The 24,040-nt window shown below is 36.4% G+C and overlaps 1 pseudogene; it reads left to right on the top strand.

Moving 5' to 3' along the window:
• LOC121158459 overlaps nt 1–18,280 on the top strand; it is a 51,845-nt pseudogene extending 33,565 nt beyond the window's left edge.
• Nucleotides 18,281–24,040: the final 5,760 nt, after the last annotated feature.

The raw sequence follows: 24,040 nt of genomic DNA, 5'->3' as shown, positions 1-24,040 counted from the left end.
TAGCATTCTATTGCACAGTAGGGTCACAGTAGGTGTGTCACCTCCCAGCATTAGAAGGAACAATTTTGAAAGTTTTCACCATAAGAAGTGCTAAATACTTCAACACATTGGTACAGGGGATGACTTGTTAGATAAACACCCCCAAAGTCAACAAAAATAAAACATCAAACTCAGATTTGTACAGCAAAGGACACGATAGAGTGAGGAGACATGCAACAGAATGAGAAAACTATTTACAAAGCATCTAACAAATTATTAATATCCTGAGTGTATAAGCAACCTAAAAAGTAAACAACAAAAACAACCAATCATGTTGAGAAATAGGCAAAGGACTTCAGCAGACACTTCTCAAAAGAACAACTACAAATAGCCCATAAATTTATGAAACTAGAAAAACATTTGCCATGTGATTCAGCAATCCTGTTTGTGGATATGTAGCTTAAAAGAAAACTTGAACACACTGAATCAAAGAGATACCTGTGCCACCAGCACTAGTCACAAAAGTCAAAATTTGGAATCAAGGAAGTTGTTCGTCTTCAGTGAATGGATAAAGAAAATGTGGCATATATACACAAGAGAATATCATTCAATGGTAAAACAAGTGAAACCATACAAATCACATAAAAATGTACTCAACAGGAGAACTCATATTAAGAAAAATAACTCAGACCCAGAAAGGCAATATTGCATCTTCCCTGTTAAATGTAGGAGCTAATATTTAAAAGCCAGCAAAAATTAAGAAAAAAGAAAGGTCTGTGTGTATAGGTATCACTATAAATATACTTTTATAATTTGTTTTTTACTTCAAACCAGTTGTTAAGAATGTTATGCCACTAGAGCTTTAATCATCTGTGATTAAAATTTACAGATTATTGATTGAAATGTCCATCTTTTTAAATTTAACTGTGTATAGCCATTGTCTGCATCTCCCCCTTAGCTAGGGGTTTTATGTTTTTTACTTCTTATTCAGTGAAGAATTAAGCCTCTTACTACGACATAATTCTAAATATGTTATATGAAAAGTTAGAAAAAAGAGTTGGGAAAGGAGGAAAGATGGGAAGGAGAAGAAAAGGAGGCAGGAGGATAATGTCATTGTGTTCCTAAAAATGTATCTAAATTGAGCCTGGCCTGATTTAATTGCTAATTCCTCACCTAAAAAGTGCCAGGATCCTATATGGGCAACAGTTTGCATCTTGTCTGTTCCACTTCCCATCCAGCTCCCTGCTTGTGGCCTGGGAAACTGGTAGAGGATGACTCAAAGCCTTGCAACTCTGCACACATCTGGCTCCTAGTTCTGGCTTGACTCAATTTCAGCCATTGCAGACATTTGGGGAGTAAACAAGCAGATGGAAGAGTTTTCTCTTTGTGACTGCTTCTCTCTGGGAATCTGATTTGCCTTTGCAATAGAAGAGGGAGAAGAGAGAGAGAGAGAGAGAGAGAGAGAGGGGGAGAGAGAGAGAGAGAGAGAGAGAGAAAGGGAGAAAGCAATGTATCAAAACTGCTAAGTATGAATTAGAAAATAAAATTAGAAGAGTATAAGCTGTATGCTTTGATAGGACGTTACACAATGCAGGTATGTATGGAAACATCACATAACAACCTAAATATGTACATTTTTATGTTAGATAATTTTTTAACTTAATAAAGATTTCTGAAAAAGACTAACTCAAGAAACAATAAAATTTTCAAGCAAAAATCTAGAGAGCTTGAATCTTCAAAGAATAAACCTCAAGATTCATCAGTCTTTCCATACCATCTGTCCTTTCACGCCTGCTGATCACCTCTTTTGCTGCTTTTCCTCTAACTTCCAATGAGAGACCGTTCTCTGGCAACTGCAATAGTGCTGGCAGTTTTTCTTTTCTTGATATCTCCTAAAATATCGGTATTTATGATGCAAGATTTTGCAATAAACACTTTGCCTTTTCATCAGCTTCATTCCTTCTCACAACTGACCCTATCCTTTGTCTTCAGTAGATACCTCTATGGGAAGATCTGCAAGTCTGGAACACAAGCCAAATTCTTCCTTTTAAGTTTCAACTCTCTATCTCCAGCTGCTTTCTGAAGCTCCACTTCTGGCCCATCTGCCCTTCATAATCAACTTATTTGTCCCCATTTTCTACTCAACAAGTTCCTTCTCTTGGCTTTTCCATGGCTACTTATAGTATAACTCCAATGCCAGACATGAATTTACAGCTTTGGAATCACCTCTCTCGCCCCTTTTTTCTTTTATCTCCCACTTTCAAGTTTTGACTAAGTTTTATAAATTCTATGTAGGCAATATACTTTTCATTAATTCTTGCATCTGTTAGTCTTCCTCTTGTTCAGTCCTTACCACCCGTACTTACATCAGTAAGCCCCCTTATATGTCCCTCAACTTCAGTGTATTCTCCAATCCTAATCCACTTTATAGATTACTCATCCTGGTCACCATGCTGATTAAACTATGCACCCGCTGGAAACAATGAGTAGTTCTCCAATATCTACTGAAGAGCTCAATCTCTTTCCTTTGTCACTCTGACGCCCCTATGATGTGCCTAGATTCTATATTTCCAGTAGTATTTCCTGAATACACTTCTGATGATACCTCCAGTCCAGCCCAGTTGGATATTTAGATTACCCAACAAATATCTGAAATTCCCAATATCATCATTTGTTAATGCTTTCTCCTACCATGAATCCTTTTTCTGTCATCTCTGAGGAAAACCTGGCTTTCATCACATGTGAGATTAAATTTCTTTCTTTGCCACCAATTTGTTTTTGGTATAATCAGCCAGATGGTTTCAGACAGCAGTGAATTGCTGCATTTCTCAAATTGCTGATGTTTCTTTTGCAGTGCTTTTAATTGTATGCCTTCAGATCTATGGATTGAGGTAAATGTCTACATGAACTGCACATCATTAAGGGCAAGATCTATAAATGATACAATTTTGTGTTCACCACTATACTTGACATATACAACATCATTAACTTATTTTAATTAGTAAAATAGTTATGAAATTACCTTCCAGACTTTGATTCAGTAAGTGTTAATTTAGTTATCATTTCAGAAGTCTCCTTTACCTAAATAAGAATAGAGCATCTCTGGAATGGTATATAGCATCTGCAGTCTAATTAGAATTATCTTAGGGTAAATCGAGATTGCCAAAAAAATGCAATCAACACAACTGGTAGCCACCACAGCAACCTGGTAGCCAGATGACAGAAGAATCAAAGAAATCCCACAACCATGTTTGAAGAAAAAAATTTCCTCACAGCTCTTACGAAAAAAAAAAAAATATATATGTATATATCTTTGTTAATTAGTGGCTCAGGCAGAAAGAATTTGGCAAACCCCCTGGATCTTACTGATTTAAGCTTTCGGTGTTGTCATTAGGACTTAGCACCCTTAATTAAATCTATGTGCTGAAGTACTGTCATCCTCATTTCTGTTTAATTCCTTGAAAAAGGTTTTGTTTCAATGTCATATCAAAATTCTAGCTGGGTCACAGGCAGAGTTTTAAAAGGACTAATTCTCAGCCTTTCCCATCTGCACTTGTAGACTCTGAGTTTGAGGTCTATATATGAGCTCCCAAATGGAAAAGTTAAATTGGAGTCCCTCCCAGGTTCCTCTCCACGCTTGAAGAGCTAAACTCCCAGTTTTCATGTTTTGATGAATTATCTTACAAATTAGTCCAATCATTTCACCATTTGCAGACTTTATTCCTTCTTTGGAGTTCACAGAGATTAAATATAAATTCTAGTTTCTTCCAGCATATTTTCCAGATCTGCAGCTCTTCTTTCCTTCACATCTGACTCTATACCTAGCCAAATGCAGACTACTCCCTCCCTGGTAATGTCCCCACTCATCCATCATGCTTTGCTGATGCAATCCAGTATCATAAGTTCTCTTTGGGGAGCATGGGTGGCCAAGAGACATGGGCCCATGAGTGAATGGAAGAATTGTGTAAGACTACATCTTGTGTGAAGAACGTGCAAGGGTTTACTTGCCAGATCTCCTGAATGCTTTGTATGGGTGGTTTCAGTCTTCTCTCAAAATAGAATTTAACTTCAGTTTTCATTCTTTCTTTTGAGATTATCTTCATGATTTTTATTCTTGCATATGAGTGTAATTTACAAGTACTAGTTTTAAGTTCAAGGTTAAAAGCACCTCCTCCCACCCAAAGATTCATTACATATAGGAAATGGGAACACAAATGGGAAATTACTCCCCTGAAAAATTAGTTAACCATATTTCTCAATTTATGTTGTTTCATTGTTGACAAAAGTTAGAGTCAAATAAATTTTCCATTTGATTTACCTGAACATTTATGCAACATTAACTTTCCTTCTAAAAAGCAATTTGATTTAATGAGAATTTTATTTTTTCTATTTTATCACATCCAAACAGTTTTTAAAAGTTTTACTTTCTAATTTCACATTTGGGTCATATGAAAACTAAATACTATTTAGAAAGGTATTTCATAACATAAAGTTTTATTTGCACATTTGGTAATTGTTATCCGTGTTATTAGTTTGAGTTTTTTCTGATAAGCTGCTAGCTATGCAGTTGGGAGTCCTATCAGAGACAATTTCCCTTTCAAGAGGTATAAAAAACAGCTAGATGCTCTACACAGGCATTCAAAACTCCTACAAAACGTATTTCAAGAGGCGCTGTTAGTTTTGCAGATTTTTGTCACATTGAGCATTGTGGTTGGAAATAATGAATAGGGGTTTTTGCTTTTATTTTCAAAGCAGACCCCTCCAATACACAGAACTCCATAGATATGAGAGGGGGGTCTGCTTGTGGAGCCAATGATTTCTGCATTAGACATGACCACAGTCCCCTTCTCTGTCAAAAGCTACCTCTTAGTTTAATAGACCAGATGGCTTACAGGGCAGTGATGAACAACAGGTCTCCTGAATTCAGTTTAAATGAAAAGCAAAAGAAAGGACAGTGAGAAATACCTGGATTGAAGCAAGGTGTCATTTGCACCTCTGATTCTCAAGGAGCAGTAATTACAAAAATTCATGTGGTGGCCCTCCAGCTGCAACAAGTGTGTTTCCCTGCCATCTAGCCACCACTGCTTCAAATCCATCTGTGTGTTGCATGGGTGTTTTCTGCCAGTTACTTGTTTTAGGGAGACATAGGACTCTTTTATTGGTGCATTTTGGCTCAAGAACAACCCTAAAGCTTTGTAAAACTTTTCCTTAAATTATACTGCAATCAAGGACACTTACTCTTAGCCATGTCTCTGTTTTAGGGGTCACACTAACATCATATTCTTACTAACCTCTCAGCTCCCTTTTCGATTCATTTTACACAGACATTTTCCCCTCATAAAAATCCTCAATTGCTTAATTCCATCTTGGCATCTGCTTCTTGGAAAACCCGGGCTAACTTACAAATTACAAGCACTGAACTTGTATTGGCCTATCATTCTTGGAGGTCCTAATGTCCCAAGAACATGAAACCAAACCTTGTGGAACCGCCAATATCTAACCATCTGTGACCTATGAAAACGGCAATTTCATATGGTTTGACCTAACAGTGGTACAGAATGCTGACAGAGCTAAAACACAGGAGACTAAATCTTGATAAAATACTGAGTTTTCTTCAGCCTAAGATGGCTCTCTATTCTTTCATTCTTGACAGTGCTAGAGGTAGGAAGTTAGCACAGTCCCAGAACTCATGATAGCTTTAATACAGGAAATATACTACTTTTTGTTGCTTATATTTCCTTTAGGGTAGAGCTTGACCACTGTTTTATATATATTGAAAGGCAGAGTTATAAACGAAAAGAGAGAGAGAGAGCTCTTGCACCCAGTGGTTCATTCCCTCAAATGGTCCCAACAGCCAGGACTGGATCAGCCCAAAGCCAGAAGCCTGGAGCTCCATTTGGATCTCCCACATTGCTGGCAAGGGCCCTAGTTCTCGGCCTAAATTCTGCTGTTTTCCCAGATGCATTAGTACTGAGTTGCAGCAGAGATGGAGCGATGTCAGCACCCAAGACGGTGGCTTAACCTGAAGAGTCACATTGCCATTTGCAGCTTAACTGTTCATCAGCCTTACCAACAGGCCGATTTCCATTGGAGACAAAGTCTTCAAAATTGCTCACCTTTTAGATAACTCATCCAGAGGAAGGACAGAGTGACACACCTGCTTCCTACTGAAGTACCTAGCTGGAGTCCTGACTCCTCAGCCTCCAATCCATCTTTCTGCTAATGAGTCAGCAGATCATGACCCAAGTGCTTCAGTCCCCACTAACCACACTCTTGTCTCCAGCCTGCACCAGTCCTGGCACATGAAGCAACAGACTGGATATGTCTTTCTCTTTCTTCCTCCATCTCTCACTCTCTCTCTCTCTCTCTCTTCTTTTCTTGGCCTTTCAAACAAGTCAAGGTCAATAAACAGGAAAAAAAACCCTTAAGAACCTGTCTTAATTCTCTCTCATGGTCAACTTTTCCCACTATGGAAATGCTTCAACTCAGGAATTACAGTCAAGTCTTTATTTCCCTACAATTTTCACTAAAACTGCTTATCCACATAGGTTCTCAAATATTATGAGACATATTTTCTGTTTTCTTGGGATGGTGTGGTAACCTAGTGGGTAAATTCCTCACCTTGCACACCCAGGATCCCACATGGGCAGCAGTTCATGTCCCAGCTGCTCCTCTTCCCATCCAGCTCCCTGTTTGTGGCCTGGGTAAATGGTAGTAGAGGGTGGCCCAAAGCCTTGGGACCCTAAATCCACATGTGGGAGACTCAGAAGAGGCTCCTGGCTCCTGGTTTCAGATTGGCTCAGCTCTGACCATTGCAGTCACTCCGGAAGTGAACCAGCAGACAGAAGATCTTTGCCTCTGTCTCTCCCTCTCTCTGTAGATCTAACTTTCCAATAAACATAAATAATCTTCTTTAAAAATTCTGTTTTCTAATAATTTCCCCTTTTAAAGAAGAGAACTAACTTTTCATACAATTAACTTGACAACTTTAATATGAAAGATAGTCTTCACTTATTTACTGTAGGCTGAAATGAAATCAGATACTATGGGATATTTAGATTCTGCCACAATACTAATTCAACGTTACACAATGGATAGAGTAATATCATTGTCAATTTTTGCATATAATGCTTGTTGATAATGATATAAATTATTAATATAATATTTTGTACTTCACTTTACATAACCATTTCCCTAATTTACCATAAATATTTCTACATAATTTTAATAATGCATAGTTTTGCATTGTATTACTCTCATGAGTATGAGACACCAAATATCTTCACAAAAGTCTTTTTTAAAGATTTATTTATATTTATTGCAAAGGAAGATTTACAGAAAAACAGAGGGAAAGATAAAAGACAGACAACTTTCAGATCTGAGCTGATCCAAAGCCAAGGGCCAGGAGCTTCTTTCAGATCTCCCACCTAGTTGCAGGGACCCTAATGGTTTTAGTAATCCTCCACTGCTTTCCAAGGCTATAAGCAGAGAGCTGGATAGGAACTGGATATGAACTGGTGCCTAACTGATGGAGGATGTTTATAACCAAAGGATTGGCCAGTTGAACCATCACACAGGCTCTAAATTTTTTCAAAATTCTTTATTCTGTTAAACATAAAGACTGCGTGTGTTGTAAATGGTTAGGATTATTTCCATGAGTATGAATTCTGGGCTAAAGATCATTAACATTTTTAGATTCTTGATACGAATCTTTAAATTTAGTTACCTTTATTATCATCAATAAATATAGATGTGTGTAGGAGACCTGTATAATGTGGCCAAATGTATTGTGGTTACAAAATATAATCTTATGTTTGAGATCTTAGTTTGAATATCTTTTCTGGTGTGAAGTGGAAAATGGTATCTCACTTAAATTTGTATTTTCATACTAACAAGATCTGATGCTTTTCAACAAGTTTTTCTATGTATATCTTAACATTTTTAATGAGATAAAAATTAAGAATTTAAGATTTTTAACTTTCAAACCTTCATAATTACCTTCACTTAATCTCAAATTGAAAATTACAATGGGACTTTAACTGTTCTTTCATACTCATTTACCTCAGTCTAAAAGATGACTTCAAAATTCATGAAAATGTCTACTGTGACAAAATTTAGACTGTATTTCAAAAATGTTTTGAAATGAAGTAAATTGATTTTAAATGTATTTTTCCATGAAATTTTTAAAATAATCCTCTGATAATAAACAGAGCTATTTTTGTGACTCTGTTACTTTATGTGCCTTTATATGTTCACCATCAATGGGCATGAACAAGATAATCTTTCACATAACAAGAATAGCTCACATATCATAATCATAACTCACAACTTACTTTCTTTCTAAAATTGTTAGTATTGTGCTACTTCTCAATTTGTAGTCTCCTCTAATTTCTTTATCATGATTCTCAGCTAGATATACGTCCCCAATATTAAGAATTAATAGTTTGATTCAGGTTGAATTCCTGACATTTTGTATCACATACTATATGCCTTAGCTCTGAGAATTTGATACAGTATTTTTTAAGACTAACTAAACCATTTCATCCTCTCCAGATTGTAGATTGAAAGTTGGATGCAGTACTGAAAAATCAATGTGGAAAATAACTTTGCCAAACTTCAATCCCAATCAGTTGCCATCAAAACTTTATGCTTTTGCTGTTTCAATATATTTGTGTGACATTATTTCAAAGTTGTTAAGAGTTTATTTATTTTAAAGGCTCAATGGGATTCCTACATTCCAAATCACGTTAAAAATTTTTTTGATGATACAAACTAAAATGAATTGAAAACACATGGAATCAATGTTCTCTAAAATATATGTGTTTTCAAAGTTTAGAGAAAAAAGATGAGAAAGAGGTGCTTGGCAGAATGTTTAGGTTTTAGTAAATCCAAAATTTTTGAAAAATTGTTCCAGATGTTTGATGAACCCCCTGGTGCCCCTAACTTTCACCCAAACCTGCTAAAAATAAAGATAATTATAAACAGCAAAAAAAAAAATCAATGTTAAAATAGTATGTAATGGATGTTGTAAGAAGCAGAATTAACTCTAAAGCAAATTAAGCCACAGATAATAGTGGATGTGGATGTGCTGTAAGCCATGAAGAAAAGTATAGCTTATATAGTTTGGCTACACAGAGAAAATAGAAAAATAAAAACAGAAATACTTCCCACACATAAAAACCTCATAACATCCTGCCATTTCATCTTGATATGCAGAAGCTCTCATTATCCAGCCCAGCATCCCTTAAAATAGGATGGTAAATCTTCCATAGAGGATGTTTCAAAATTTGTGGGACATTTGGTTATCACAGTGACTGGGGAAAACTATGGGCTTTCATGACTAATGCCAGGAATGACGAACATCCAGAAATTTCCATAAAATAAATTTTTGTTCATCTAAGAAAGCATGATACTCCCATCAGTCTCACTAACTGGCTCTATTCTACCCTGCTTCCTTACCATCATCCAGATAATGATATGTAAATATAAACAGATAGATACGGAGATATTTTTAAATAAACAAATGAAACATTGTTTGTTCATGTAAAGATGGCACTGTTTTAGTCCTTTGCCTGAAAGTCTGAGTGAAAATTTGGCCAATTGGTTCTATTCCTTAATTGCTTACTTCTAATTGCCATGGCTTTATTTCTTAATGGCTGTACTATAACACTAAACAATCCTTGGAAGCAAAGCATTGCTAAGAAGAATCAAGTTGTAAAAATATAATCTACGGCCAGCATTGTGGTGTTGCATACTGGTCTTCAATCAGCTGTGTCACTAAGTCATATGGTCACTGGTTCATGTCCCAGATGCTCAACTTCAAATATAGTTCTCTGTTTATGGCCTGGGAAAGCAGCAGAGGCTTCTGGCTCTTGGCTTTGGATTGGCTAATCTTCAGATGTTGGGACCATTCAGAGAATGAACCAGACCTCTCCAGTTCTCCTCTGTGTAAATATGACTTTCAAAAAAATAAATACATCTTTAAAATATAAAGGTGCGTGTGTGTGTGTGTGTGTGTGTGTGTGTGTGTGTGTGTAATCTAGTCCTTCTGGGTGAAAATAATTCCCACAGACATTTGCTGGAAGACACAGACTACAGCTCTCGAATGTAGTACTACTACTGAATGACAGGATTTTTGGCTTCCCAGTCAGGGCAACCTATCCTAAAAGGTGCTTTGGAATAATCCTTTACTGGCATTACAGAAAACTAATTAAGTTCAGATATAAATAAGTAACTTCTACTCTAATTTAGGAGTGATATCACTTTATGATTATGCTTAATACAAGCAGCCTTTTTCTTAAGAATGTAAGAATTTTGAATGACAATGTCCCCATCACTAGAGTCTTCCTGCCCTTCTTGACCTATCCAAGTATCTATATGCCCCTGAGGTTATTGCCAAAAGCAGTGCATATGATACCTGTCTGCAAAGGAATAGGATTGGAAGGCCAGGGGAGTCAGGGTTTAATGTCAGAATGCGAAAGGAAAGAAAGTGATTTTCAATAGACAAGGAGTTCTACAACTAACGCTTGCTCCATTCTCTAGAAGGATTGACTAAGTAAACTCTCTGGAATGATAAAAATGCCCAAAGGAATACCTTTGCTTTTTCTGTGAAAACAACATTTGTTATTTTAAAAGAATAAATGCAAAATGAAATGAAATCTAAGTATGGTTCCACCTATGAAAATCAACAAATGTAATATACTGTATCAATAAAATGAATGATAAAAATCATGCAATCATCTCAATAATACAAAGAGGACATATGATAGCATTCAATATACTTCATAAAAAAAATTCTGAACAAATTCCTCAGCTTAATAAGACACACATAACAAGCCCAAGCAAGCCACTCTAATGAAAGAGAGGATGCTAAAGGCTTTCTCTCTAAAATCTAGAGTAAGCCAATCATATGCAATTTCATTACTTTTATTAAAGATGGTATAGAAAGTCCTAATCAGAGCAATTAGCAAAAGGAAAAAAATGGGACATTGAACTCAAAAAGGAGAAAGTGGCATTTTGAGGTTTGTTTATTGTTTACAATCCATTCCAGTCTTGAGGAACAATGGGTTTTTCTACTGGTTGTTGAACTCTATATTTACTAGAGGGTTAACCTTGTGATTGTAAAGCAAGCTGGGGCCCGGCGGCGTAGCCTAGTGGCTAAAGTCCTTGCCTTGAATGCTCTGGGATCCCATATGGTCGCTGGTTCTAATCCTGGCTGCTCCAATTCCCATCCAGCTCCCTGCTTGTGGCCTGGGAAAGCAGTGGAGGACCACAAAAGACCTTGGAATCCTGCACTCTAGTGGGAGACCTGGAGAAGATTCCTGGTTCCCGGCTTTGGATCCACACAGCACCGGCCATTGCAGTCACACTTGGGGAGTGAATCATCAGAGAGAAGATCTTCCTCTCTGTCTCTTCTCTCTGTATATCTGACTTTGTAATAAAAATAAATAAATCTTTAAAAAAATAAAATAAAGCAAGCTGAAAGCATATCACTGTAAAAATTTTTTTAAATAATAAAGGATGGAGGAGGGCAGAAAGTATTATGCTTTTATAACTGTATATGTGAAACACATAAATATTATCCTTTATATAACTTTTAAAACAAATTAGAAGGACAAAGCCAAATTATCACTGTTTACAGATGACATGATCTTAAACATGGAAAAGTCCATCAAAAAGTTACAAGAACTAAAAAGTAAGTGTATCAAAGTTGCTGGATTCAGAGCCCAACATGCAAAAATCAGGAATATTGCTATACACCAGTACTAAGTTATTAGACACAGTCAAGAAAGCAATTCTGTCTGTAATCGCTGGGTGTGTATATGTGTGTAATAAAGAATACTAGCCATAAACAAGAATGATATTCCATTATTTGCAAAAAGGTAGACAGAACTGAAGGTGACTACATTGAATAAAATTAACCAAGTGCAAAAAGACAAATACAACATGATCTAACCCATATGTATCTTAGAACAAATTATTTCATAGAAGCTAGGAAGGGAGTAGGAAGCTAGGTATGTGAAAAATTGGTCAATGATTAATAAGTTATACTTCGGAGTAAGAAATACTGATGTTGCATTGAATTAAAAAATAAAAGTAGAAGTCTGGATTTGGGATAGTTTCACCATAAACAAATGCTAAATGTTCGGGGAAACAGATGTATTTTCCCTGATTGTATATTACACAATATGTACATGTATTAAAATATCATATGGTGCCAAACATTATATAATTTATATCTGAAAAATTATGATAATTAAAAATAAGAATGAATAGTGAAAAATAATGCAAAAATTATACCTAATTCTGCAACATAGAAATTATCAATGGGCAATTTTGATGTCCATTTCTGCAAAGTTTGTATTTTTACTAATGCACACATACACACACACATACCACCATGATCTGAACTTTAGAAAACATATTTTAAAGAACATCAATACGGTGTGTTCTTAATTAATCTCATCTGCATCAAAAATTTTAAGTGATTTAGCATGCAAGAATAAATATAAATTTTCATAATTTTGAAAATTTTTTTTATTTATTTGAGAGCCTTAAATACACAAAAAGCTTGATTCCAGAGTTAATATGCATACATACCCACAACAAATCCAGGAGTCGAACTCAATTTGGGTTTCGTATGTGGAACTCAGTTATTTGAGCCATCATGGCTGTCTCCCAGGATCTTGTTAGGATCCATGAGTAGAGCTTGGCATTTCAATATGGGGTACAAACACCCTAATCAATGCCATTAGCACTAGGCTAATGCCTGACCATATATCACCATTTTTAAAGGAGTTTTTTGTTTGTATATTTTTTGTCAGAAAGGCAGACTTATAGACAGAAGCAGAGACAGAAAGATCTTCCATTCTCTGATTTATTGCTCAAATGGCTACCACAGTCAGAGTTAAGCTGAGCCAAAGCCAGAAGCTTCTTCCAGGTCTCCCACATAGGTGTAGGGTCACCACTACTGCTTTCCCAGGCCACAAGTAGGAATCTGGATGGGAAACAGGTCAGCAGGGACATGAACTGGTGTCCATGTAAGATGTCATGCTTGGAGGTGGAGGATTAGCCAGTTCAGCTACTACAAAGGGCCCTATCACCATGCTTAAAAAGACCATAAGAAAATACTCTTGTCACTGCTAAAGCTTTACCCCATGAAAGAAAGAAAACACAGGAAAGAAAACATAGTAAAAGCCCCATTTATCAACAAAGTATTGAACAAGTAAATAGCTTTGTGGACTCTCGACTCAAAATAGCCCTGGAAATGATATTTAACTTGTATTCAAGAGCGGAATTTTAACATAGCACAAAACACATTGTAGTAATGCAGCTTCATACAGCATAGCATAACATAATATAACCATAGCATGTTCCCCAGATTGCGACTCTGTTAGAAACTAGTCAAAAATCAAAGCAGAAAAAAAACAACAGCCCCTATACAAACTTGGCTGTATGTGCTCTGGCAATCCTTACCATCATTGGGTCTTAATTCTCTTACCTACAAAAGTAGAGACTTGGAAGTCTAAGGAATTTTCAGTTCCATAATTGGCTAATTCTGCAATTTTTAGAATAATTCAAGTAAACTCAAATTAGAAACCTTTCTCTTCACAGGCTTACTTTAAATCCTGTGAAAGGAAATGTGTTTCCCTTGTACCTCCTGGAGCGAGAAGCAAACCCAACCCCAATCTCTACTCGCTCAGGCCCAACAGCTGCCAATGCTGCAAAGGTGGCTCCATTCCAATGGATTTTTGCCTTCTAGTGTAGGAGTGAGAACATTCAAGAGCATCTGGGATGTCTGGGTAATGCAGCAATCACTTCCCAGGGCCTCACATTGCTTCATCATGATGGATTATGACATCCACCAAGTGAGCAGCCAGGATGGCTCCCTCATTTCACAGGGAGTACTTCATCTGCTCTGAGGGTGCCACAGAGAAACTTTGCTTTAGCACTTAGATGACAGATGATAAACAATGTTGCATCCTATATGCTTAACATCAGAAAGCATAGCAAAAAGAAAAAAACAAAACATAACCCTCACTCTGAAGAAACATTCAAGGCAATAGCATTCTCTACAAGGCAAGTAAATATTTGGTACATAATTGAATTATAAACATGTGACATAAGAGCAAAAATCACATCTAGTGAGGATCTATATGCCTAGGGACTTGTGAAATCAAGACAAGTCAGCCTCTTAAAATCCTTGTGTAGACTATTTAATAGTTCATTGCTCTGAAACTCAAAATCCCATTGATTTAGAAGCAATTCAGGGATCCTGTAGCAAAAGGAAAGAAAAGCAAGGTACTCTCTTCGGGAAAACAGCCCTGGGTGATCTTGTGCTGAGATTTTTCGCTATTCACTGGACCCCAAGAACCCCAAGAAGACATGCAAGTCCAGGGGGCTCAAACCTCAGTGTCATTTTAAGACCATCTGGGACACTGCCCAGGCCATTAAGGGCATGCACAATCAAAAAGCCACCAGTTAGATAAAGGTCCTCACGTTGAAGAAGCAGTCTGTGTTCTTCCTGCAGTTCCTGGCCAACAGTGGGGTGGGACACAGGGTCAGTAGCCCAGAAAGAATGCCGGGTTTCTATAGCACATGCTGAAGAACACAAAGAGTGAGGCTGAATTGCAGGGTTTGGACATGGGTTTTCTGGTCATTGAACACATCCAAGTGAATAAGGACCCATAAGATGTGCAGCCATACCTACAGAGCCCACAGTTCCATTAATCCACATATTAGCTCCCCGTGCCTCGTGGAGATAAGCCTCACTGAAGAGGAGCAGATTGGCCCTAAACCAGAGGAGGAGGCAGGCACAGAAGAAAAGGATATCTCAGAGGAAACGAAAAAAACGGGGAGTAAATTCAGCACAAAATAAAAACAATAAAAAGACAAGAAAATAGAAAAGAAACAAACCAAGGCACTGAACTATTTAAAAAACACATATTATTGGGTTGGAAAGAAGATAAATCAACACCATATTGTACATTTAATTTTATCCAGGAAAAAGAAGTGGAGGCCTAGGTTACATCCAGAAAGTACTTCCTACTGGATTTCTTATTATTTCTGCAAAGATAATAACATAAAATCACTTTTCAGCAAGATCGGGAAGTCAGCAACATTTCAAAATAGCTCTTCTCTTTCTCCTTGCTTACCCCACCAGATGCTCCCCTTGGCGTATTTTACTTTCTCTCATTTGTATAAAGCATAGGAAAGGCTCTTAATAACTTGGTTACTAAGTAATATCATTGAATGAGAAGCTACAAGTGTTTCTTCTTCGGCCATGAGCTATTTGTCTCTCACTAGGGAACAAAACTACAACCAAGTAGATGAAAGACAAACAGGTGCCATTGTTGGTAGAATGCTAGGCCACACCAATCAAACACAGAGATTGTTCAACGAGAAGTGAACACCGTCAGGAAAACAAACCACAGGGACGTAGTTATTGCCTACCTCTTCACACTATAAAATGTCTGCAATACCAAGTTTTTACAATGATCCTAAGAAAACAGATGGTGATAGAACCAACTTTAGAAGCTAAAAGTCATCATGTCACTGCTAAGCTATTTTAAGCACAATAGATCTTAAAGAGAAATATAAGTTTTTCATTTATGCTAACCTTCTGGAGGCTTATGGAACTCTACTGAGTAGGATAAATGTCATTAAATCTCCATAATAAATGACCACAATGAGGAATGTAGTTATGATTAAATTGCATAAGTCATGTATTTAACCATAATACGTTTTTCTCAAAGTATTTAATTGATTATAATGACCAAAAGTTATTTTAGTAAGGAATTTTAGGAATGACTCTTTCAAATAAACAATTGCTAAACACCTCACTATTATGCTGGTGTGAGGTCTGGTCTCCAGAGTAGCAAATAAACAACACAAATGAATACAATTGCCAAGTCACATGTCAAAGTTTATTTTCAGAAGAACAACTTTAATTAAACTGAACAGTTTTAAGGGGTTGTTTTGGTGTTTGCTATTTATAGTTTCAATTTTTAGAAATTATTCCTAAATCTTTCAGGAAGTTTTTAAGGACATTCAATGTATTAGAGTTAGAGAAAGATAAGATAATACCTACTTAATGAAAAAAACACAGAAAATATTATGAGTTTCATCCCCCAAATGTATTTTACTTGAGTGTTTTATTCTTGTAACCATATACTCAAACTTTGCTCCTTTGCCAGTACTCACACACATGAATTCATTCAAGTCATGCTTTTATTACTTACAACTTGCACAAAATCATGACTTATCTTAAAGGCATTTCACTTTGATTTTTCTTTGTAAAAATGTTCTTAAAACTTGCAACTTTAGTCTTAATACATTGACAGTATCCTCTCACTGAGCCACATCCTGTTACAGATGTTTCCCCACAGGAGGAGGAAAGAACTATAGACCCAAGAAGTGTAAAATACATCAGATCAAGAAACACAGTTCCTTTCGAATGTGGCAAAGTATTATAGGGAAACCAAATAATTTCCCTTGGTTTATCACACTGTAATTGCAATATACAAATGAACTGTAGAATTCAATCCAATATTGGAAATTGTAATGATTATAGAGGATATATGAAAAAAGAAAACTTAGCTTAAACAACGTAGCACAACCTTAGGGTTAACCAAAAAAATGCTTTTGTACGGTTTCCAACACTTATTTTTTTTTATAACTTTCTGGCTTCCTTCCATACAGCTTTACCACAGATGGTGAGGCCAAAGGGAGGATGGGAGGCTTTGTAAAAGAGATGTCCCTTGTTAAAACTTGTCTCTTTTGCTTGTTTTAACCCTAGAACTAATTTGTAACTTCATAAGTGATAGAAAAAAAATGATTTTTAAAACCTGTGTAATAGAAAGAAAAAAATAAGTTAGACTCTGGATAGTTGGTTGAAATGAGAACCATCTAACTACTAATGAGCACATCAACCATCTAATTAACAAAACTGCAAGATTACTAAAACAGTATGGTGACCCTGGCAGAAGCAACTGTAAGTGCACATGTTGAATCATTTATGTTTAAATTGCATTCTGGATAGTACTTTTAACTGCTTTTGAAAACTCTATATATAACACACAAAGAAACTGATGTAAGAATCTGGTCTATACTAAGCATAATATTTTTCACTTTCAAAAGCATCCTGAATCAGCACAAATTCTAGATAAACTAAATAGATTCATTAAAAATGACAAGTTAAGCATCGCAGCAGATAATTACCTAGGGGGAGTCTTTTTAAAAAGTTCATGGAAAATTCATGTTACATAAAAACTCCATAAGGATTTTTGCACCAGAATAAGCTTCTTTATTTCACTATTCAATGATGTTTTCTTCTATTTCTATAATTGTACATCCTTCCCTGGTTGAAGTTTACCATGCCATGTTTAGTTTTCTAGCTTTCTCACCTTTTCAGATAGAAATGTCAGGATGGGTTACTGGAGGAGTACAAATAAACAGTGGCTAGCCTGTTTTGGATATAGTGCAAGAATAGGAAACAAGTGATTTTAGCTACCAAGACTCAAGGGTCATTTCTCTAGTATCATCTGACCTTTACAAGATACTCCAAAAGGATACCACTATATAAGAAAAAATTTCTTTAGCATATCAATACAAATCTTCATTCATGTAACAACAGTAATACATTTGTGTTGACTTCCATAACGCACTGTATTTTAATTACAATAATTGTAGCATTTGTGAATCGTTGTCTGCAAGAAAGAAACTATTCCGGAATTTGACTAGCTAGCCCAATTTAGGCTCTTACCACTTACTGTCTGTGTTCCTAGGCAATCACCCATCCCACTGGATCTTAGCCATCTGTGAAATACCCATCTCAAGCACTGAGCCCAGTGTCTGACACAGACTATACTCAAAACAATACTAACTGGATGTTGTTTTCTGAATCAAAAAGAAATGGAACTCTGCAAGACCAGGATGCCAAAATTCAATAACAAAGTTGTGGTAAGGAAAGACCCACATACAATCTCCTGAGAGTCTGTTCACGTCTTCAGATGGGTACTCATCATCAGATACATATGAGGAAACTACCCCGAAATGTGTACTGCAGAAGAAGCAATCTCCAGTCCCAGCTGTTCCACTCACTACCTGTCCAAGGAGGGCTCCATAGGTAAATCTCACACCAGGAGTGCATCCGTCACAAATTCAGCCTGAAAAAGTTGAAGATACCCCACCACAAGAAGGTGTCCCAGATCACTGGCATCTCTACGGGCCTGAGGAGGTAGCACAAACCCATATGTCCCTCAAGCACAATGTGCAGAAGCTGAAAGAGCAGAAGCTCTGAGCTCATCGTCCTCAGCTCCCAGGAAGGACAACTCTGCTAAGGAATTCAAACTGGCTACCAGCTGAAAGGACCAGTAATACGCACAGAGAATATCCACAAGAAGGAGAAAGCCAGAGTGAAGAGGTCTGCCAGTCTTCACAGGGCCTGAGCCATTGTCAGGTATTTGGCACTCAGTTAAAAGGACCAGGACAGCACAGAAGAGGATGTTGGAAAGGAAACACAAGGCATTGTTAGGGACTCATAATAAATCTACAGTCAAGCTGGAAACAAAGAGTGAAGGAAAGAAATATTGTAATGGAAAGTACAAATGCAAAAGTTGGAGGGGTGTGAAAGAAGCCTGTGTTCGGGATACTGCAAGTACAACACAATGCGTAGAAGACAAGGAGCAAGATCAAAACAGGAACAGGTTTCCTTCTGATAAAGGAAAAACAATTTGAGAGTGCCAAGCCAACTGCTATTAGAATCAACAAGAGAACAACCGAGGGGTTCACAAATTCCATTTCCTTTTTAGTTCTTTTTGGTGGGAATTTCAGATTCAAGGTTTTATAATAAATATGCATGTGTGTGAATATGCCAGAGGAAGCCACAGCTGGTGGGGTAAAGCATGGTTTCTTTCTGAACTTTTGAGAAGTAGACAGAACTGAATTCAAAGCAGCTCCAATTTTTCTTCTCAGGATATGTAAATATAGCCAAGAAAATGTGAAGAAAAAGTTGATGCACATAGGCAAATTGTTAAGAAATGTTTCAGATACATAATAAAGATACTGAAAAATTGACTTTTCCTTTTAATGAGTTCTGTGGAAGATTCATTTTAAGATAAAAACAATCAAAATTTTGGGAAGCTTTAGATAAAATTTTTTTTCAGCCCTGAAAACTTTGCTGAAATAAACTGACAAATACAGAAAAACTGGGGGAAAAAAGACACATTTGTTAAACATATAGAAGAACCCACATGTTACAATTATCCCATAGTCCAAAATGATTTAGGACCCTGGGGCTGGTGCCATGGTGTAGTAGGTTAAGCTGCTACCTGTAGTACTGGCATCCCATGTGGGCACCAGTTCAAGTCCTGGTTGCCCTTTTTCTGATCCAACTTCCTGCTAATGTGCCTTGGAAAGCAGTGAAAGATGGCTCAAGTCCTTGGGCCCCCACACCCACATGAGAGACCAATGAAGCTCCTGGCTTCTGCCTTCAGACACACCTAACTCTAGCAACTGTGATCATTTGTGGAGTAAATAAGCAAATGGAAGCAAATGGAAGGTGTTTCTCTCTCTCTCTCTCTCTCTCTCTCTCTCTCTCTCTCTCTCTCTCTCTGAGTCTGCCTTTGAAATAAATTAATAAACCTTTTGAAAAGCTGAGGCAAAACTGGCCAAGACTTAAAGCTATACAAGTGTTGCAATGAAGAGCTTCAAAGAAAAGTTTTTCCATATAGCTTCACCTCTCCAGAGCCAAATTTGCAAAAGTATCAAGTTTTCAGCCAGCGACTTCTGGATAAATTGCTTTATTCAATCCAAAGTAGCAGCTCATCTCTATGTTGCCAGTCATAGATTCATAAGAATCTGCAACTTTTACTTATGCCTTCATTTTTGGATAATTTTCAAGATGATAAGAAATTGCATTGCATTTGTATTACAACACCCCTCACAAAACCTCTTCCTTGGATTTGAAGAATCTGAGGCTAATTTAGCTTATACCACTAAATAATAGCTTTCCTTATTTCATTTAAAAAAGAATAAACAGTCCAGTTCCAGTTCCCTAGAGTTGATGAAACCACAAGGTTTTTTTTTTTCCTATAACTTTGCATATCCAAAGTAGGACAGGATGTTTAAGGAGTTATATAAAGCTAAATCAGATCATAGGAGCAACATCTCAATCCAACAGGATGTCTTTACAAGAAGGGGCATGTCAGAGCTCACCAAGAGGGAACCCATCTCAAGCCAGGGAGCCACCTCACCCAACACAAGCTCTGCAAGCCCTTTAATCTTGGATTTTTGACCCTATAGAACTATAAGAAAAGTGTCAATCATCAAATGGGTTTCAGATTTTTCCTACTAATTTCTTATATGTGTTTGAAGTTCTTCATATAGAGGATATCATTGGCATAGCTGTGTGACCTGTGTGACCTAATCTTTTTACTGATCAATAAACACATGACACCCAAGGGCTCTTGGGTTAGCAAAGCCTTGGGTCCCCTGACTTCCACTTGATGGATTTCTGCTGTTGTTTCTCGTTCTTTCAGCACCTCTCAGGCTTGTTCTTTTCAGATTTGTTGAATACCTTGAGAAAGAATGGGTGGTTTATAAATGTGTATCAGCCACTGTAATGTATTGATATGTAAAACACCTAGAAAGATCCTAGCCCATGAGGATAAAAGCTCTCTAGGGATAAAAGTTCCAGAGAGTTGAAATGAGCCTAGATTTCAAAATCAGGAATGTGGTGGAGCTGTAACAGTAGCATATTCAGTGTTGCACTGCTGGAATTTATTTATTTCAATTGAAGACATTGTAACTCCACGTACTCCATGTCACACACTCAGCTGAAACTACCACTGAGTGATTCAGTTCTAAATGGCTAGAGTATCCAATTAAAGATGAAAGCCTAGTGTCTTCATTCTATTAAAACCACTTTGAGAGTATTACCTAGTTTATTTTGAAGTTTTAATGAATAATACTATCTTTAAACACTTAGCAATTTTTGCAAGAGTTTTCGGATGTTATTATTACATAAAACTTACTGAATCTTACTGTACATAGTAGTGAGTTCAAATGTCCAGAAACCTGGGCTTAATCCAATTTAGCCTCTTAGCAGTTGTGAAAACTAGAGCAATTTTGTTTCTTCTGTAATTAAAGTAAATATGTTCAATGATTTTGAATATCTCTTCTAGTTTTGAAATACATGCTTGTGATGATCTCATATTAAGGTTACAGAAAAAGAGAGGAAGTAGGCTTTGTATCGACAGTAAAATACAGGAAACCCACAGAGAAATTAATGCTTTAAAACACAATTCTAAGAGATACCCTTTCCCTGTGATTTGCTCAGTCTGAATGCATGCTTTTCACTAAAGTGTTCAATTTCCACTGAAATGATTTGGAAGCTCTGATCTTATGAAACAGGTGATAAGGGGAATACTTAACTTGTGTACACTATGTCACGATAATGATAAGCAAAAATTGCAAAGCATATTCAGTAGACTCTGGGAACTATTTCCAAACTCTCATCTCAGACTCACAAAGATTTTTGCCAGTTAAGATCTGTGTTCTGGTCCAAAGTTCTGATCCTCTTTCAGACTATGGAGCTGCTCTCCCAATATTGTTTGTTTGTTGGTTGGTTTTTTTTTTTTATCCCATGTGGCCTTCACTATTTAGAACTTTTGCTTAATTCATGCATTATTAATTGCAAAGTCTTTGTATTGCACCTGCAAATTCTGAACCTTCACTTCAACTATCAAATCTTTACTAGATAGTTGCTTCTTGGAGTGTAGTCTACACCATGTGAGACACTAATTTTCCTTTGTTAGCTATAAGCGGAGCCTGTGATTGCTTTTGTCTCTACATCTTTATCCCTTCATACTCTTGATGTATGCGTCTGTAACTATCAGCAGTGTTCTTTTCCACAATCAGTGTCTTCTACTGAGTTCCAGTGATGAAAATAACCATAGAGCCTACTTGTTTTGAGGATGAGTAATCAGTATAAACTAAACTCTGAACTCACTTCAATACTCACAACTATAATAATTTTTGCATAGAACTAAAGAAGATTCCCCTTGGACAATTGTTTTACCGAAACGTTACTGATTAGATGCCATATGATAAGTATGATGTGGACTTTAACAGTAATGAAGAGCAAGGAATCATTAATTTGTGTCCTAAATCCTCAACTCTAGTTTCTTCCCATAGGTGTGTATCTCAAGCAGCTCTGCTAAAAAATATCATTGCAAAAAAAATAAAATTCAAGCCACTTACACCTGCCACCTGTCACTATCTTTCTCCTGATTCTCTAAATAGCTGAGTTTATCCTTAACCTTTCAGTATTAAATAGCCTGCACCAAGCATAATCTAAGATATCTCATGCTATGGAACACCAAATTGAATCATGATGGTCAAGATTTTTTTCCCCTTCAATCAGATTTGGAATTAATTCAAAGGTTTATACCATAATAAGAAAATATTAATTATCCACCTATTTTATAAAAGGAAACTGATGTAGTCTTATAAAATATGTTCCACAAATATAAAAACATCCAGCTGTTGAATATGATTTTTCAGGATAAATAAATGTCAAAGATACTGCTCTCTAGTCCATGATAGCTGTGGGAATTTCTAAAGTACAGAGTGTACTGTACTACTCTTAATCCAACATGTACACCGAACTGTCACTGTTTGGCAAATGAAATGCAGTTATTTACATTTGATGAGTTCCAACAATGCATTGTATGTCATCTTGTAATTTCCAAGATGTTTGTTTAGTCTGTAAAGTAAAACATTGCCTCTATTTCACGGGATTCAATCAAGCTTTTCATTCCCTTCTGTAGAGATCAAAATATTAATATCTATCAGAAAAACACAGTTAAAATAACTCATAATATTATTGAGTGTATGTCAGTTTCTTATCTAGTGTGCTAATCTTCACAACCTTCAGGAGATTGTTTTACCAATCATAAGGGGGAAAAAATTAAAGGCATGAATGTTTTATTTGTATTATAGAATTTCCTGACAGGTAACCAATGATATAATTAATGTGTTGTATTTTGTAAATATTTGCCACGAATTCTTTTGTTTTACATGCATCAAGAATATTGGTCTGTGATGATTTTTTGTGGTGTTTTTGTTTGATTATGAAATCAAAGTAATTCTGGTTAAATAAGAAGAGCCTCACAGAATTCTAACATTTTGAAATCATGAAATATTTAGAAACATTGGAGTTATTTCCTCTTTGAATATTTTGTAGAATTTGGGATTAAAATAATCAGTTCCTGGAATTGATATAATGGGATACTTTTAGTCACTGCTTCAATTTCATTACTTGATATGAGGAGAATGGAACCCTATTTCTCTGTTGGTGGGCATGTAGGCAACTGCAACTGTTATGGAAATCAGTGGTGAAAGTGCTAAGAGAACTGAAAGTCGATCTATCATATGACCCAGCTGTCCCACTTCTGGGAATATATTCAAGGGAGATGAAATTTGCATATAAGAAAGGGATCTATAATCCTATGTTTATAGCAGCACAATCTACAATAACAAAGACATGGAAAAAACCCACAGAAGTGGATAAAGAAACTGTGGTATGTTTACTCCATAGGATACTACTCAGCCATTAGGAAGATTGAAATTATACCATTTGCAACCAAATGGTTGCAACTAGAGGCCATTATGGTCAGTGAAATAAGTTAATCCCAAAAGGACAGATATCATAAGTTCTCTTTGATGTGAGGCAGCATTCATGCAAAATACAAGATAAATAGATACATAGGTAAACAAGTATATACATATATTTATCTAGAGGATGTCTAAAATGTAGGCAAGTATACCATGATGTGGAGAAACACTGCAGTATGCATCGCTATTTCTGAATAAAGATGGACTCCCAGCGAGATTGTTAAGTATATATCATGACAATAGAACGCTGGACTTTATATGATTCTCTGTATCTACAACATCAACATACACTTAAATAACAGAATTGTGCATTTGTGACTGTTGTTGAGGGTTAAACTATTGTTACAATATATGGATGAAAACAGTGGGGGAAAGGAGGTGG

This window comes from Ochotona curzoniae, unplaced genomic scaffold (genome assembly GCF_017591425.1).
Source record: "Ochotona curzoniae isolate NIBS_2020 unplaced genomic scaffold, NIBS_Ocur_1.0 contig_3819, whole genome shotgun sequence".
NCBI lineage: Eukaryota > Metazoa > Chordata > Mammalia > Lagomorpha > Ochotonidae > Ochotona > Ochotona curzoniae.
The sequence above is the reverse complement of the archived record's forward strand: the minus strand, read 5'-3'. Positions and strand labels throughout refer to the sequence as shown.